This window comes from Pristiophorus japonicus, chromosome Y (genome assembly GCF_044704955.1).
Source record: "Pristiophorus japonicus isolate sPriJap1 chromosome Y, sPriJap1.hap1, whole genome shotgun sequence".
Classification (NCBI taxonomy): domain Eukaryota; kingdom Metazoa; phylum Chordata; class Chondrichthyes; family Pristiophoridae; genus Pristiophorus; species Pristiophorus japonicus.
This window is the reverse complement of record NC_092011.1, coordinates 25,050,600-25,068,584: the sequence shown is the minus strand read 5'-3', so window position 1 is coordinate 25,068,584 and position 17,985 is coordinate 25,050,600.

Genomic DNA, 17,985 nt, shown 5'->3' with positions numbered 1-17,985 from the left:
CAGGGTAAGGGTCAGTGTACAGTGTCATTGTTTATTCAGGGTAAGGGTTATTGTACAGGGTCCCTGTGTATTCAGGGTAAGGGTTACTATACAGGTACCTGTGTATTCAGGGTAATGGTTACTGTACAGAGACCCTGTGTATTCAGGGTAAGGGTTACTGCACAGGGTCCATGTGTATTCAGGGTAAGGGTTACTGTAGAGAGTCCCTGTGTATTCAGGGTAAGTGTTACTGTACAGGGTACCTGTGTATTCAAGGTAACTTTTAATGTACACGGTCCCTGTGTATTCTGGGTAAGGGACAGTATACAGTGTGCCTGTGTATTCAGGGTAAGGGTCACTGTACAGGATCCCTGTGTATTCAGGGTAAGGATTACTGTACAGGTTCCTTTGTATTCAGGGTAAGGATTACTGTACAGGGTCCCTGTGTATTCAGGGTAAGGGTTACTGTACAGGATCCCTATGTATTCAGGGTAAAGGTTATTGTACAGGGTTCCTGTGTATTCAGGGTAAGGGTTACTGTACACTGTCCCTGTGTATTCAGGGTAAGGGTTACTGTTCACGGTCCCTGTGTATTCAGGGTAAGGCTCAATGTACAGTGTCCCTGTGTATTCAGGATAAGGGTTACTGTACAGGGTCCCTGTGTATTCAGGGTAAGGGTTACTGTACAGGGTCCCTGTGTATTCAGGGAATGGGTTACTGTACACGGTCCCTGTGTATTCAGTGTAAGGGTCTGTGTACAGTGTCCCTGTGTATTCAGGGTAAGGATTACAGTACAGGGTCCCTGTGTATTCACGCTAAAGCTTACTGTACAGGGTACATGTGTATTCAGGGTATGGGTTACTGTACACGGTCCCTGTGTATTCAGGGTAAGGGTCAGTGTACAGGGTCCCTGTGTATTCAGGTTAAGGGTCACTGTAGAGGGTCCCAGTTTATTCATGGTTTGGGTCACTGTACAGGATCCCAGTGTATTCAGGGTAAGGTTTACTGTAAAGTGTCCCTGTGTATTCAGGGTATGTGTTAATGTACAGGGTCCCTGTGTATTCAGGGTAAGGGCACTGTACAGGGTCCCTGTGTATTCAGGATAAGGATCATTGAACAGGGTACCTGTGTATTCAGGGTTAGAGTTACTGTACAGTGTCGCTGTGTATTCAGGGTAAGGATCACTATACAGGGAACCTGTGTATTCAGGGTTAGGGTCACTGTACAGGGTCCCTGTGTATTCAGGGTAAGGGTTACTGTACAGGGTCCCTGTGTATTCAGGGTAAGGGTCACTGTACAGGGTACCTGTGTATTCAGGGTTAGGTTCACTGTAAAGGGTACCTGTGTATTCAGGGTAAGGATTACTGTACAGGGTCCCTGTATATTCAGGGTAAGGGTCACAGTAGAGGGTTCCTGTGTATTCAGGGTAAGGGTTACTGTAGAGTGTCCCTGTTTATTCAGGGTAAGGATCACTGTACAGGGTCCCTGTTCATTCAGGGTAAGGGTTACTGTACAGGGTCCCTTGTATTCAGGGTAAGGGTTACTGTACAGGGTCCTGTATATAAGGGTAAGGGTCACTGTACAGTGTCCCTGTGTATTCAGGGTAAGGGTTACTGTACATGGTCCCTGTATATTCAGGGTAAGGGTTATTGTACAGGATCCCTGTGTATTCCGGGTAAGGGTCACTGTACAGGGTCCCTGTGTATTCAGGGTAAGGATTATTGTACAGGATCCCTGTGTATTCAGGGTAAGGGTCACTGTACAGGGTCCCTGTGTATTCAGAGTAAGGGTCACTGTACAGTGTCCCTGTATATTATGGTAAGGATCACTGTACAAGGTCCCTGTGTATTCAGGGTAAGGGCTACGGTACAGGGTCCCTGTGTATACAGGGTAAGGGCTATTGTACAGGGTCCCTGTGTATTCAGGGTAAGGGTCACTGTACAGGATCCCTGTGTATTCAGGGTAAGGGTTACTGTACAGGTTCCTTTGTATTCAGGGTAAGGATTACTGTACAGGGTCCCTGTGTATTCAGGATAAGGGTTACTGTACAGGGTTCCTGTGTATTCAGGTTAAGGTTTACTGTACACGGTCCCCGTGTAAACAGGGTACGGGTTACTGTACAGGGTCCCTGTGTATTCAGGGTACGGGTTAATGTACAGGGTCCATGTCTATTCAGGTTAAGGTTTACTGTACAGGGTTCCTGTGTATTCAGGGTAAGTGTCACTGTACAGGGTCCCTGTGTATTCAGGGTAAGGGTCACTGTACATGTCCCTGTGTATTCAGCGTAAGGGTTACTGTACAGGGTCCCTGCGTATTCAGGGTAAGGGTTACTGTACAGGGTCCCTGTGTATTGAGGGTAAGGTTTATTGTACACGGTCCCTGTGTATTCAGGGTAAGGGTTACTGTACAGGGTCCCTGATTATTCAGGGTAATGATCACTGTACAGGTTCGCTGTGCATTCATGGTAAGGGTCAGTGTACATTGTCCCTGTGTATTCTGGGTAAGTGTTACTGTACAAGGTCCCTGTTTATTCAGGGTAAGGGTTACTGTAGAGCGTCCCTGTGTATTCAGGGTAAGGGTTACTGTTCAGGGTCCCTGTGTATTCAGGGTAAGGGTCAGTGTACAGTGTCATTGTGTATTCAGGGTAAGGTTTATTGTACAGGGTCCCTGTGTATTCAGGGTAAGGGTTACTATACAGGTACCTGTGTATTCAGGGTAATGGTTAATGTACAGAGACCCTGTGTATTCAGGGTAAGGGTTACTGCACAGGGTCCATGTGTATTCAGGGTAAGGGTTACTGTACAGAGTCCCTGTGTATTCAGGGTAAGTGATACTGTACAGGGTACCTGTGTATTCAAGTTAACTTTTAATGTACACGGTACCTGTGTATTCTGGGTAAGGGACAGTGTACAGTGTGCCTGTGTATTCAGGGTAAGGGTCACTGTACAGGATCCCTGTGTATTCAGGGTAAGGGTTACTGTACAGGTTCCTTTGTATTCAGGGTAAGGATTACTGTACACGGTCCCTGTGTATTCAGGGTAAGGGTTACTGTACAGGGTCCCTGTGTATTCAGGGTAAGGGTTACTGTACAGGGTTCCTGTGTATTCAGGGTAAGGGTTACTGTACAGTGTCCCTGTGTATTCAGGGTAAGGGTTACTGTTCACGGTCCCTGTTTATTCAGGGTAAGGGTCAATGTACAGTGTCCCTGTATATTCAGGGTAAGGGTTACTGTACAGGGTCCCTGTGTATTCAGGGTAAGGGTCACTGTACCCGGTCCCTGTGTATTCAGGGTAAGGGTTACTGTACAGGGACCCTGTGTATTCAGGGTAAGGGTCACTGTAAAGGATCCCTGTGTATTCAGGGTAAGGGTTACTGTACAGGGTCTGTGTGTATTCAGGGTAAGGGCTATTGTACAGGATCCCTGTGTATTCAGGGTAAGGGTCACTGTACAGGGTCCCTGTGTATTCAGGGTACGGGTTATTGTATAGGATCACTGTGTATTCAGTGTAAGGGACACTGTACAGAGTCCCTGTGTATTCAGCGTAAGGGTTACTGTACAGGGTCCCTGTGTATTCAGGGTAAGGATTATTGTACAGGATCCCTGTGTATTCAGGGTAAGGGTTACTGTACAGGGTCCCTGTGTATTCAGGGTAAGGGTCAGTGTACAGGGTCCCTGTGTATTCAGGGTAAGGGTTACTGTACAGGGTCCCTGTGTATTCAAGGTAAGAGTTACTGTACAGGTTCCCTGTATATTCAGGGTAAGGGTCACTGTACAGGATCCCTGTGTATTTAGGGTAAGGGTTACTGTACAGGTTCCTTTGTATTCAGGGTAAGGATTACTGTACACGGTCCCTGAGTATTCAGCGTAAGGGTTACTGTACAGGGTCCATGTGTATTCAGGGTAAGGGTCAGTGTACAGTGTCCCTGTGTATTCAGGGTAAGGGTTACTGTATACGGTCCCTGTGTATTCAGGATAAGGGTTACTGTACAGGGTCCCTGTGTATTCAGGTTAAGTGTTACTGTACACGGTCCCCGTGTAAACAGGGTACGGGTTACTGTACAGGGTCCCTGTGTATTCAGGGTAAGGGTTAATGTACAGGGTCCATGTCTATTCAGGTTAAGGTTTACTGTACAGGGTTCCTGTGTATTCAGGGTAAGTGTCACTGTACAGGGTCCCTGTGTATTCAGGGTAAGGGTCACTGTACATGTCCCTGTGTATTCAGCGTAAGGGTTACTGTACAGGGTCCCTGCGTATTCAGGGTAAGGGTTATTGTACAGGGTCCCAGTGTATTGAGGGTAAGGTTTATTGTACATGGTCCCTGTGAATTCAGGGTAAGGGTTACTGTACAGGGTCCCTGATTATTCAGGGTAATGATCACTGTACAGGGTCGCTGTGTATTCATGGTAAGGGTCAGTGTACATTGTCCCTGTGTATTCTGGGTAAGTGTTACTGTACAAGGTCCCTGTTTATTCAGGTTAAGGGTTACTGTAGAGCGTCCCTGTGTATTCAGGGTAAGGGTTACTGTTCAGGGTCCCTGTGTATTCAGGGTAAGGGTCAGTGTACAGTGTCATTGTGTATTCAGGGTAAGGGTTATTGTACAGGGTCCCTGTGTATTCAGGGTAAGGGTTACTATACAGGTACCTGTGTATTCAGGGTAATGGTTACTGTACAGAGACCCTGTGTATTCAGGGTAAGGGTTACTGCACAGGGTCCATGTGTATTCAGGGTAAGGGTTACTGTACAGAGTCCCTGTGTATTCAGGGTAAGTGTTACTGTACAGGGTACCTGTGTATTCAAGGTAACTTTTAATGTACACGGTACCTGTGTATTCTGGGTAAGGGACAGTGTACAGTGTGCCTGTGTATTCAGGGTAAGGGTCACTGTACAGGATCCCTGTGTATTCAGGGTAAGGGTTACTGTACAGGTTCCTTTGTATTCAGGGTAAGGATTACTGTACACGGTCCCTGTTTATTCAGGGTAAGGGTTACTGTACAAGGTCCCTGTGTATTCAGGGTAAGGGTTACTGTACAGTGTCCCTCTGTATTCAGGGTAAGGGTTACTGTTCACGGTCCCTGTGTATTCAGGGTAAGCGTCAATGTACAGTGTCCCTGTAAATTCAGGATAAGGTTTACTGTACAGGGTCCCTGTGTATTCAGGGTAAGGGTTACTGTACAGGGTCCCTGTGTATTCAGGGAATGGTTTACTGTACAGGGTCCCTGTGTATTCAGGGAATGGGTTACTGTAAACGGTCCCTGTGTATTCAGTGTAAGGGTCTGTGTACAGTGTCCCTGTGTATTCAGGGTAAGGATTACTGTACAGGGTCCCAGTATATTCAGGGTAAGGGTTACTGTACAGGGTACCTGTGTATTCAAGGTAACTTTTAATGTACATGAAACCTGTGTATTCTGGGTAAGGGACAGTGTACAGTGTGCCTGTGTATTCAGGGTAAGGGTCACTGTACAGGATCCCTGTGTATTCAGGGTAAGGGTTACTGTACAGGTTCCTTTGTATTCAGGGTAAGGATTACTGTACACGGTCCCTGTGTATTCAGGGTAAGGGTTACTGTACAGGGTCCCTGTGTATTCAGGGTAAGGGTTATTGTACACGGTCCCCGTGTAAACAGGGTATGGGTTACTGTACAGGGTCCCTGTGTATTCAGGGTAAGGGTTAATGTACAGGGTCCATGTCTATTCAGGTTAAGGTTTACTGTACAGGGTTCCTGTGTATTCAGGGTAAGTGTCACTGTACAGGGTCCCTGTGTATTCAGGGTAAGGGTCACTGTACATGTCCCTGTGTATTCAGCGTAAGGATTACTGTACAGGGTCCCTGCGTATTCAGGGTAAGGGTTACTGTACAGGGTCCCTGTGTATTCAGGGTAAGGTTTACTGTACACGGTACCTGCGTATTCAGGGTAAGGGTTACTGTACAGGGTCCCTGAGTATTCAGGGTAATGATCACTGTACAGGGTCGCTGTGTATTCATGGTAAGGGTCAGTGTACAGTGTCCCTGTGTATTCTGGGTAAGGGTTACTGTACAAGGTCCCTGTTTATTCAGGGTAAGGGTTACTGTAGAGCATCCCTGTGTATTCAGGGTAAGGGTTACTGTTCAGGGTCGCTGTGTATTCAGGGTAAGGGTCAGTGTACAGTGTCATTGTTTATTCAGGGTAAGGGTTATTGTACAGGGTCCCTGTGTATTCAGGGTAAGGGTTACTATACAGGTACCTGTGTATTCAGGGTAATGGTTACTGTACAGAGACCCTGTGTATTCAGAGTAAGGGTTACTGCACAGGGTCCATGTGTATTCAGGGTAAGGGTTACTGTAGAGAGTCCCTGTGTATTCAGGGTAAGTGTTACTGTACAGGGTACCTGTGTATTCAAGGTAACTTTTAATGTACACGGTCCCTGTGTATTCTGGGTAAGGGACAGTATACAGTGTGCCTGTGTATTCAGGGTAAGGGTCACTGTACAGGATCCCTGTGTATTCAGGGTAAGGATTACTGTACAGGTTCCTTTGTATTCAGGGTAAGGATTACTGTACAGGGTCCCTGTGTATTCAGGGTAAGGGTTACTGTACAGGATCCCTATGTATTCAGGGTAAGGGTTATTGTACAGGGTTCCTGTGTATTCAGGGTAAGGGTTACTGTACAGTGTCCCTGTGTATTCAGGGTAAGGGTTACTGTTCACGGTCCCTGTTTATTCAGGGTAAGGGTCAATGTACAGTGTCCCTGTATATTCAGGGTAAGGGTTACTGTACAGGGTCCCTGTGTATTCAGGGTAAGGGTCACTGTACCCGGTCCCTGTGTATTCAGGGTAAGGGTTACTGTACAGGGACCCTGTGTATTCAGGGTAAGGGTCACTGTAAAGGATCCCTGTGTATTCAGGGTAAGGGTTACTGTACAGGGTCTGTGTGTATTCAGGGTAAGGGCTATTGTACAGGATCCCTGTGTATTCAGGGTAAGGGTCACTGTACAGGGTCCCTGTGTATTCAGGGTACGGGTTATTGTATAGGATCACTGTGTATTCAGTGTAAGGGACACTGTACAGGGTCCCTGTGTATTCAGCGTAAGGGTTACTGTACAGGGTCCCTGTGTATTCAGGGTAAGGATTATTGTACAGGATCCCTGTGTATTCAGGGTAAGGGTTACTGTACAGGGTCCCTGTGTATTCAGGGTAAGGGTCAGTGTACAGGGTCCCTGTGTATTCAGGGTAAGGGTTACTGTACAGGGTCCCTGTGTATTCAAGGTAAGAGTTACTGTACAGGTTCCCTGTATATTCAGGGTAAGGGTCACTGTACAGGATCCCTGTGTATTTAGGGTAAGGGTTACTGTACAGGTTCCTTTGTATTCAGGGTAAGGATTACTGTACACGGTCCCTGAGTATTCAGCGTAAGGGTTACTGTACAGGGTCCATGTGTATTCAGGGTAAGGGTCAGTGTACAGTGTCCCTGTGTATTCAGGGTAAGGGTTACTGTATACGGTCCCTGTGTATTCAGGATAAGGGTTACTGTACAGGGTCCCTGTGTATTCAGGTTAAGTGTTACTGTACACGGTCCCCGTGTAAACAGGGTACGGGTTACTGTACAGGGTCCCTGTGTATTCAGGGTAAGGGTTAATGTACAGGGTCCATGTCTATTCAGGTTAAGGTTTACTGTACAGGGTTCCTGTGTATTCAGGGTAAGTGTCACTGTACAGGGTCCCTGTGTATTCAGGGTAAGGGTCACTGTACATGTCCCTGTGTATTCAGCGTAAGGGTTACTGTACAGGGTCCCTGCGTATTCAGGGTAAGGGTTATTGTACAGGGTCCCAGTGTATTGAGGGTAAGGTTTATTGTACATGGTCCCTGTGAATTCAGGGTAAGGGTTACTGTACAGGGTCCCTGATTATTCAGGGTAATGATCACTGTACAGGGTCGCTGTGTATTCATGGTAAGGGTCAGTGTACATTGTCCCTGTGTATTCTGGGTAAGTGTTACTGTACAAGGTCCCTGTTTATTCAGGTTAAGGGTTACTGTAGAGCGTCCCTGTGTATTCAGGGTAAGGGTTACTGTTCAGGGTCCCTGTGTATTCAGGGTAAGGGTCAGTGTACAGTGTCATTGTGTATTCAGGGTAAGGGTTATTGTACAGGGTCCCTGTGTATTCAGGGTAAGGGTTACTATACAGGTACCTGTGTATTCAGGGTAATGGTTACTGTACAGAGACCCTGTGTATTCAGGGTAAGGGTTACTGCACAGGGTCCATGTGTATTCAGGGTAAGGGTTACTGTACAGAGTCCCTGTGTATTCAGGGTAAGTGTTACTGTACAGGGTACCTGTGTATTCAAGGTAACTTTTAATGTACACGGTACCTGTGTATTCTGGGTAAGGGACAGTGTACAGTGTGCCTGTGTATTCAGGGTAAGTGTCACTGTACAGGATCCCTGTGTATTCAGGGTAAGGGTTACTGTACAGGTTCCTTTGTATTCAGGGTAAGGATTACTGTACACGGTCCCTGTTTATTCAGGGTAAGGGTTACTGTACAAGGTCCCTGTGTATTCAGGGTAAGGGTTACTGTACAGTGTCCCTCTGTATTCAGGGTAAGGGTTACTGTTCACGGTCCCTGTGTATTCAGGGTAAGCGTCAATGTACAGTGTCCCTGTAAATTCAGGATAAGGTTTACTGTACAGGGTCCCTGTGTATTCAGGGTAAGGGTTACTGTACAGGGTCCCTGTGTATTCAGGGAATGGTTTACTGTACAGGGTCCCTGTGTATTCAGGGAATGGGTTACTGTAAACGGTCCCTGTGTATTCAGTGTAAGGGTCTGTGTACAGTGTCCCTGTGTATTCAGGGTAAGGATTACTGTACAGGGTCCCAGTATATTCAGGGTAAGGGTTTCTGTACAGGGTCCCTGTGTATTCAGGGTAAGGGTCACTGTACCCGGTCCCTGTGTATTCAGGGTAAGGGTTACTGTACAGGGAACCTGTGTTTTCAGGGTAAGGGTCACTGTAAAGGATCCCTGTGTATTCAGGGTAAGGGTTACTGTACAGGGTCCCTGTGTATTCAGGGTAAGTGTCACTGTACAGGGTCCCTGTGTATTCAGGGTAAGGGTTACTGTACAGGGTTCCTGTGTTTTCAGGGTAAGTGTCACTGTACAGGGTCCCTGTGTATTCAGGGTAAGGATCACTGTACATGTCCCTGTGTATTCAGCGTAAGGGTTACTGTACAGGGTCCCTGCATATTCAGGGTAAGGGTTACTGTACAGGGTCCCTGTTTATTCAGGGTAAGGTTTACTGTACACGGTCCCTGTCTATTCAGGGTAAGGGTTACTGTACAGGGTCCCTAAGTGTTCAGGGTAATGATCACTGTACAGGGTCGCTGTGTATTCATGGTAAGGGTCAGTGTACAGTGTCCCTGTGTATTCTGGGTAAGGGTTACTGTACAAGGTCCCTGTTTATTCAGGGTAAGGGTTAGTGTACAGCGTCCCTGTGTATTCAGGGTAAGGGTTACTGTACAGGGTCCCTGTGTATTCAGGGTAAGGGTCAGTGTACAGTGTCATTGTGTATTCAGGGTAAGGGTTATTGTACAGGGTCCCTGTGTATTCAGGGTAAGGGTTTCTATACAGGTACCTGTGTATTCAGGGTAATGGTTACTGTACAGAGACCCTGTGTATTCAGGGTAAGGTTTACTGCACAGGGTCCATGTGTATTCAGGGTAAGGGTTACTGTACAGAGTCCCTGTGTATTCAGGGTAAGGGTTACTGTACAGGGTACCTGTGTATTCAAGGTAACTTTTAATGTACATGAAACCTGTGTATTCTGGGTAAGGGACAGTGTACAGTGTGCCTGTGTATTCAGGGTAAGGGTCACTGTACAGGATCCCTGTGTATTCAGGGTAAGGGTTACTGTACAGGTTCCTTTGTATTCAGGGTAAGGATTACTGTACACGGTCCCTGTGTATTCAGGGTAAGGGTTACTGTACAGGGTCCCTGTGTATTCAGGGTAAGGGTTATTGTACACGGTCCCCGTGTAAACATGGTATGGGTTACTGTACAGGGTCCCTGTGTATTCAGGGTAAGGGTTAATGTACAGGGTCCATGTCTATTCAGGTTAAGGTTTACTGTACAGGGTTCCTGTGTATTCAGGGTAAGTGTCACTGTACAGGGTCCCTGTGTATTCAGGGTAAGGGTCACTGTACATGTCCCTGTGTATTCAGCGTAAGGATTACTGTACAGGGTCCCTGCGTATTCAGGGTAAGGGTTACTGTACAGGGTCCCTGTGTATTCAGGGTAAGGTTTACTGTACACGGTACCTGCGTATTCAGGGTAAGGGTTACTGTACAGGGTCCCTGAGTATTCAGGGTAATGATCACTGTACAGGGTCGCTGTGTATTCATGGTAAGGGTCAGTGTACAGTGTCCCTGTGTATTCTGGGTAAGGGTTACTGTACAAGGTCCCTGTTTATTCAGGGTAAGGGTTACTGTAGAGCATCCCTGTGTATTCAGGGTAAGGGTTACTGTTCAGGGTCGCTGTGTATTCAGGGTAAGGGTCAGTGTACAGTGTCATTGTTTATTCAGGGTAAGGGTTATTGTACAGGGTCCCTGTGTATTCAGGGTAAGGGTTACTATACAGGTACCTGTGTATTCAGGGTAATGGTTACTGTACAGAGACCCTGTGTATTCAGGGTAAGGGTTACTGCACAGGGTCCATGTGTATTCACGGTAAGGGTTACTGTAGAGAGTCCCTGTGTATTCAGGGTAAGTGTTACTGTACAGGGTACCTGTGTATTCAAGGTAACTTTTAATGTACACGGTCCCTGTGTATTCTGGGTAAGGGACAGTATACAGTGTGCCTGTGTATTCAGGGTAAGGGTCACTGTACAGGATCCCTGTGTATTCAGGGTAAGGATTACTGTACAGGTTCCTTTGTATTCAGGGTAAGGATTACTGTACAGGGTCCCTGTGTATTCAGGGTAAGGGTTACTGTACAGGATCCCTATGTATTCAGGGTAAGGGTTATTGTACAGGGTTCCTGTGTATTCAGGGTAAGGGTTACTGTACACTGTCCCTGTGTATTCAGGGTAAGGGTTACTGTTCACGGTCCCTGTGTATTCAGGGTAAGGCTCAATGTACAGTGTCCCTGTGTATTCAGGATAAGGGTTACTGTACAGGGTCCCTGTGTATTCAGGGTAAGGGTTACTGTACAGGGTCCCTGTGTATTCAGGGAATGGGTTACTGTACACGGTCCCTGTGTATTCAGTGTAAGGGTCTGTGTACAGTGTCCCTGTGTATTCAGGGTAAGGATTACAGTACAGGGTCCCTGTGTATTCACGCTAAGGCTTACTGTACAGGGTACATGTGTATTCAGGGTATGGGTTACTGTACACGGTCCCTGTGTATTCAGGGTAAGGGTCAGTGTACAGGGTCCCTGTGTATTCAGGTTAAGGGTCACTGTAGAGGGTCCCAGTTTATTCATGGTTTGGGTCACTGTACAGGATCCCAGTGTATTCAGGGTAAGGTTTACTGTAAAGTGTCCCTGTGTATTCAGGGTATGTGTTAATGTACAGGGTCCCTGTGTATTCAGGGTAAGGGCACTGTACAGGGTCCCTGTGTATTCAGGATAAGGATCATTGTACAGGGTACCTGTGTATTCAGGGTTAGAGTTACTGTACAGTGTCGCTGTGTATTCAGGGTAAGGATCACTATACAGGGAACCTGTGTATTCAGGGTTAGGGTCACTGTACAGGGTCCCTGTGTATTCAGGGTAAGGGTTACTGTACAGGGTCCCTGTATATTCAGGGTAAGGGTCACAGTAGAGGGTTCCTGTGTATTCTGGGTAAGGGTTACTGTAGAGTGTCCCTGTTTATTCAGGGTAAGGATCACTGTACAGGGTCCCTGTGCATTCAGGGTAAGGGTTACTGTACAGGGTCCCTTGTATTCAGGGTAAGGGTTACTGTACAGGGTCCCTGTATATAAGGGTAAGGGTCACTGTACAGTGTCCCTGTGTATTCAGGGTAAGGGTTACTGTACATGGTCCCTGTATATTCAGGGTAAGGGTTATTGTACAGGATCCCTGTTTATTCCGGGTAAGGGTCACTGTACAGGGTCCCTGTGTATTCAGGGTAAGGATTATTGTACAGGATCCCTGTGGATTCAGGGTAAGGGTCACTGTACAGGGTCCCTGTGTATTCAGAGTAAGGGTCACTGTACAGGGTCCCTGTATATTCAGGGTAAGGATCACTGTACAAGGTCCCTGTGTATTCAGGGTAAAGGCTACGGTACAGGGTCCCTGTGTATACAGGGTAAGGGCTATTGTACAGGATCCCTGTGTATTCAGGGTAAGGGTCACTGTACAGGATCATTGTGTATTCAGGGTAAGGTTATTCTACAGGATCCCTGTGTATTCAGGGTAAGGGACACTGTACAGGGTCCCTGTGTATTCAGCGTAAGGGTTACTATGCAGTGTCCCTGTGTATTCAGTGTCAGGGTTATTGTACAGGATCCCGGTGTATTCAGGGTAAGGGTTACTGTACATGGTCCCTGTGTATTCAGGGTAAGGTTCACTGTACAGGGTCCCTGTGTATTCAGGGTAAGAGGTACTGTACAGGTTCCCTTGGTATTCAGGGTAAGGGTTACTGTACAGGGTCCCTGTGTATTCAGGGTAAGGGTCACTGTACCGGGTCCCTGTGTATTCAGGTTAAGGATTACTGTACAGGGACCCTGTGTATTCAGGGTATGTGTCACTGTACAGTGTCCCTGTGTATTCAGGGTAAAGGTCACTGTACATGTCCCTGTGTCTTCAGCGTAAGGGTTACTGTACAGGGTCACTGTGTATTCAGGGTAAGGGTTACTGTACAGGGTACCTGTGTATTCAGGGTAATGGTTAATGTAAACGGTCCCTGTGTATTCTGGGTAAGGGACAGTGTACAGTGTGCCTGTGTATTCAGGGTATGGGTTACTGTACAGGATCCCTGTGTATTCAGGGTAAGGGTTACCGTACAGGGTCCCTGTGTATTCAGGGTAAGGTTTACTGAACGCGGTCCCTGTGTATTCAGGGTAAGGGTTACTGTACAGGGTCCCTGTGTATTCAGGGTAAGGGTTACTGTACAGGGTCCTGTGTATTCAGGGTAAGGTTTACTGTATACGGTCCCTGTGTATTCAGGGTAAGGGTTACTGTACAGGGTCCCTGTGTATTCAGGGTAAGGGTTTCTGTACACGGTCGCCATGTAAAAAGTGTAAGAGTTACTGTAGAGGGTCCCTGTGTATTCAGGGTAAGGGTCAGTGTACAGTGTCCCTGTGTATTCAGGGTAAGGGTTACTGTACAGGGTCCCTGTGTATTCAGGGTAAGGGTTACTGTAGAGGGTCCCTGTGTATTCAGGGTAAGGGTTACTGTACAGGGTCCCTGTGTATTCAGGGTAAGAGTTACTGTACACAGCCACTATGTATTCAGGGTAAGGGTTACTGTACAGGGTCCCTGTGTATTCAGGGTAAGGGTCACTGTACAGGGTCCCTGTGGATTCAGGGTAAGGGTCAGTGTACAGTGTCCCTGCGTATTCAGGGTAAGGTTACTGTACAGTCTCCCTGTGTATTCAGGGTAAGGGTTAATGTACAGGGTCCCAGTCTATTCAGGTTAAGGGTTACTGTACATGGTCCCTGTGTATTCATGGTAAGGGTCAGTTTACAGTATCCCTGTCTATTCAGGGTAAGGGTTAATGTACAGTGTCCCTGTGTATTCAGGGTAAGGGTTATTGTACAGGGTCCCTGTGTATTCAGTGTAAGGGTTACTATACAGGTAACTGTGTATTCAGGGTAATGGTTACTGTACAGAGAACCTGTGTATTCAGGGTAAGGGTTACTGCACAGGATCCATGTGTATTCAGGGTAATGGTTACTGTACAGAGTTCCTGTGTATTCAGGGTAAGGGTTACTGTACAGGGTACCTGTGTATTCAGGGTAAGGGTCACTGTACAGGATCCCTGTGTATTCAGGGTAAGGGTTACTGTACAGGTTCCTTTGTATTCAGGGTAAGGATTACTGTACACGGTCCCTGTGTATTCAGGGTAAGGGTTACTGTACAGGGTCTCTGTGTATTCAGGGTAAGGGTTACTGTACAGGGTTCCTGTGTATTCAGGGTTAGGGTTACTGTATACAGTCCCTGCGTATTCAGGGTAAGGTTTACTGTACAGCGTCCCTGTGTATTCAGGGTAAGGGTCACTGTCCAGGGTTCCTGTGTATTCAGGGTAATGATTACTGTACAGTGTCCCTGTTTATTCAGGGTAAGGGTCACTGTACAGGATCCCTGTGCATTCAGGGTAAGGTTTACTGTACAGGGTCCCTGTGTATTCAGGGTAAGGATTACTGTACAGGGTCCCTGTATATTCAGGGTAAGGGTCACTGTACAGTGTCCCTGTGTATTCAGAGTAAGGGTTACTGTACAGGGTACCTGTGTATTCAGGGTAAGGTTCACTGTACAGGATCCCTGTGTATTCAGGGTAAGGGTTACTGTACAGGTTCCTTTGTATTCAGGGTAAGGATTACTGTACACGGTCCCTGTGTATTCAGGGTAAGGGTTACTGTACAGGGTCTCTGTGTATTCAGGGTAAGGGTTACTGTACAGGGTTCCTGTGTATTCAGGGTTAGGGTTACTGTATACGGTCCCTGCGTATTCAGGGTAAGGGTTACTGTACAGGGTCCCCGTGTATTCAGGTTAAGGGTTACTGTACACGGTCCCCGAGTAAACAGGGTACGGGTTACTGTACAGGGTCCCTGTGTATTCAGGGTAAGGGTTAATGTACAGGGTCCATGTCTATTCAGGTTAAAGTTTACTGTACAGGGTTCCTGTGTATTCAGGGTAAGTTTCACTGTACAGGGTCCCTGTATATTCAGGGTAAGGTTCACTGTACATGACCTTGTGTATTCAGCGTAAGAGTTACTGTACAGGGTCCCTGCGTATTCAGGGTAAGGGTTACTGTACAGGGTCCCTGTGTACTCAGGGTAAGGTTTACTGTACACGGTCCCTGTGTATTCAGGATAAGGGTTACTGTACAGGGTCCCTGAGTATTCAGGGTAATGATCACTGTACAGGGTCGCTGTGTATTCATGGTAAGGGTCAGTGTACAGTGTCCCTGTGTATTCTGGGTAAGGGTTACTGTACACGGTCCCTGTTTATTCAGGGTAAGAGTTACTGTACAGCGTCCCTGTGTATTCAGGGTAAGGGTTACTGTACAGGGTCCCTGTGTATTCAGGGTAAGGGTCAGTGTACAGTGTCATTGTGTATTCAGGGTAAGTGTTATTGTACAGGGTCCCTGTGTATTCAGGGTAAGGGTTACTATACAGGGACCCTGTGTATTCAGGGTAAGGATCATTGTACAGGGTACCTGTGTATTCAGGGTTAGAGTTACTGTACAGGGTCGCTGTGTATTCAGGGTAAGGGTCACTATACAGGGTACCTGTGTATTCAGCGTTAGGGTCACTGTACAGGGTCCCTGTGTATTCAGGGTAAGGGTTAATGTACAGGGTCCATGTGTATTCAGGGTAAGGGTCACTGTACAGGGTACCTGTGTATTCAGGGTTAGGTTCACTGTAAAGGGTACCTGTGTATTCAGGGTAAGGATTACTGTACAGGGTCCCTGTGTATTCAGGGTAAGGGTCACAGTACAGGGTTCCTGTGTATTCAGGGTAAGGGTTACTGTAGAGTGTCCCTGTTTATTCAGGGTAAGGATCACTGTACAGGGTCCCTGTGTATTCAGGGTAAGGATTATTATTATACAGGATCCCTGTGTATTCAGGGTAAGGGTCACTGTACAGGGTCCCTGTGTATTCAGAGTAAGGGTCACTGTAAAGGGTCCCTGTGTATTCAGGGAAACGATCACTGTACAAGGTCTCTGTGTATTGAGGGTAAGGGTTGCGGTACAGGGTCCCTGTGTATACAGGGTAAGGGCTACTGTACAGGATCCCTGTGTATTCAGGGTAAGGGTCACTGTACAGGATCCCTGTGTATTCAGGGTAAGCGTTATTGTACAAGATCCCTGTGTATTCAGGGTAAGGGACAATTTACAGGGTCCCTGCGTATTCAGCGTAAGGGTTACTGTGCAGTGTCCCTGTGTATTCAGTGTCAGGGTTATTGTACAGGATCCCTGTGTATTCAGGATAAGGGTCACTGTACCGGGTCCCTGTGTATTCAGGGTAAGGGTTACTGTACAGGGACCCAGTCTATTCAGGGTAAGGGTCACTGTACAGGATCCCTGTGTATTCAGGGTAAGGGTTACTGTACAGGGTCCCTGTGTATTCAGGGTAAGTTTCACTGTACAGGGTCCCTGTGTATTCAGGGTAAGGGTCACTGTACAGGTCCCTGTGTATTAAGGGTAAGGGTTACTGTACAGGGTACCTGTGTATTCAGGGTTAGTGTCACTGTACAGGGTCCCTGTGTATTCAGGGTAATGGTCACTGTACATGTCCCTGTGTCTTCAGCGTAAGGGTTACTGTACAGGGTCACTGTGTATTCAGTGTAAGGGTTACGTGTGTATTCAGGGTAATGGTTAATGTGCACGGTCCCTGTGTATTCTGGGTAAGGGACAGTGTACAGGGTCCCTGTTTATTCAGGGTAAGGGTTACTGTACAGGGTCCCTGTGTATTCAGGGTAAGGGTTACTGTATATGGTCCCTGTGTATTCAGGTTAAGGGTTACTGTACAGGGTCCCTGTGTATTCAGGGTAAGGGTTTCTGTACACGGTCCCCATGTAAAAAGGGTAAGAGTTACTGTACAGGGTCCCTGTGTATTCAGGGTAAGGGTCAGTTTACAGTGTCCCTGTGTATTCAGGGTAAGGGATACTGTACAGGGTCCCTGTGTATTCAGGGTAAGGGTTAATGTACAGGGTCCCTGTGTATTCAGGGTAAGGATCACTGTACAGGGTCCCTGTGGATTCAGGGTAAGGGTCAGTGTACAGTGTCCCTGCGTATTCAGGGTAAGGTTAATGTACAGTCTCCCTGTGTATTCAGGTTAAGGGTTAATGTACAGGGTCCCTGTCTATTCAGGTTAAGGGTTACTGTACAGGGTCCCTGTGTATTCATGGTAAGGGTCAGTGTACAGTGTCCCTGTCTATTCAGGGTAAGGGTTAATGTACAGGGTCCCTGTGTATTCAGGGTAAGGCTTACAGTATAGGGTCCCTTTGTATTCAGGGTATGGGTTACTGTACACGGACCCTGTGTAGTCAGGGTAAGGGTCAGTGTACAGTGTCCCTGTGTATTCAGGGTAAGGGTTACTGTACAGGGTACCTGTGTATTCAAGCTATGGGTTACTGTACAGGTTACATGTCTATTCAGGGTAAGGGATACTGTACACGGTACCTGTGTATTCAGGGTAAGGGTCAGTGTACAGTGGCCCTGTGTATTCAGGGTAAGGGTTACTGTACAGGGTCCCTGAATATTCAGGTTAAGTTTACTGTACATGGTCCCTATGTATTCAGGGTAAGGGTTACTGTACAGGGTCCCTGTGTATTCAGGGTAAGGTTTACTGTACAGGGTCCCTGTGTATACAGAGTAAGGGTTAATGTACAGGGTTCCTGTGTATTCAGGGTAAGGGTCACAGTACAAGGTTCCTGTGTATTCAGGGTAAGGGTCAATGTACAGGGTTCCTGTGTATTCAGAGTAAGGTTTACTGTACAGGGTAACTGTGTATTCAGGGTAAGGGTTATTGTACAGGATCCCTGTGTATTCCGGGTAAGGGTCACTGTACAGGGTCCCTGTGTATTCAGGGTAACGGTTATTGTACAGGATCCCTGTGTATTCAGGGTAAGGGTCACTGTACAGGGTCTCTGTGTATTCAAAGTAAGGGTCACTGTACAGGGTCCCTGTTTATTCAGGGTAAGGGTCACTGTACAAGGTCCCTGTGTATTCAGGGTAAGGGTTACGGTACAGGGTCCCTGTGTATACAGGGTAAGGGCTATTGTACAGGATCCCTGTGTATTCAGGGTAAGGGTCACTGTACAGGGTCCCTGTGTATTCAGGGTAAGGTTTATTGTACACGATCCCTGTGTATTCA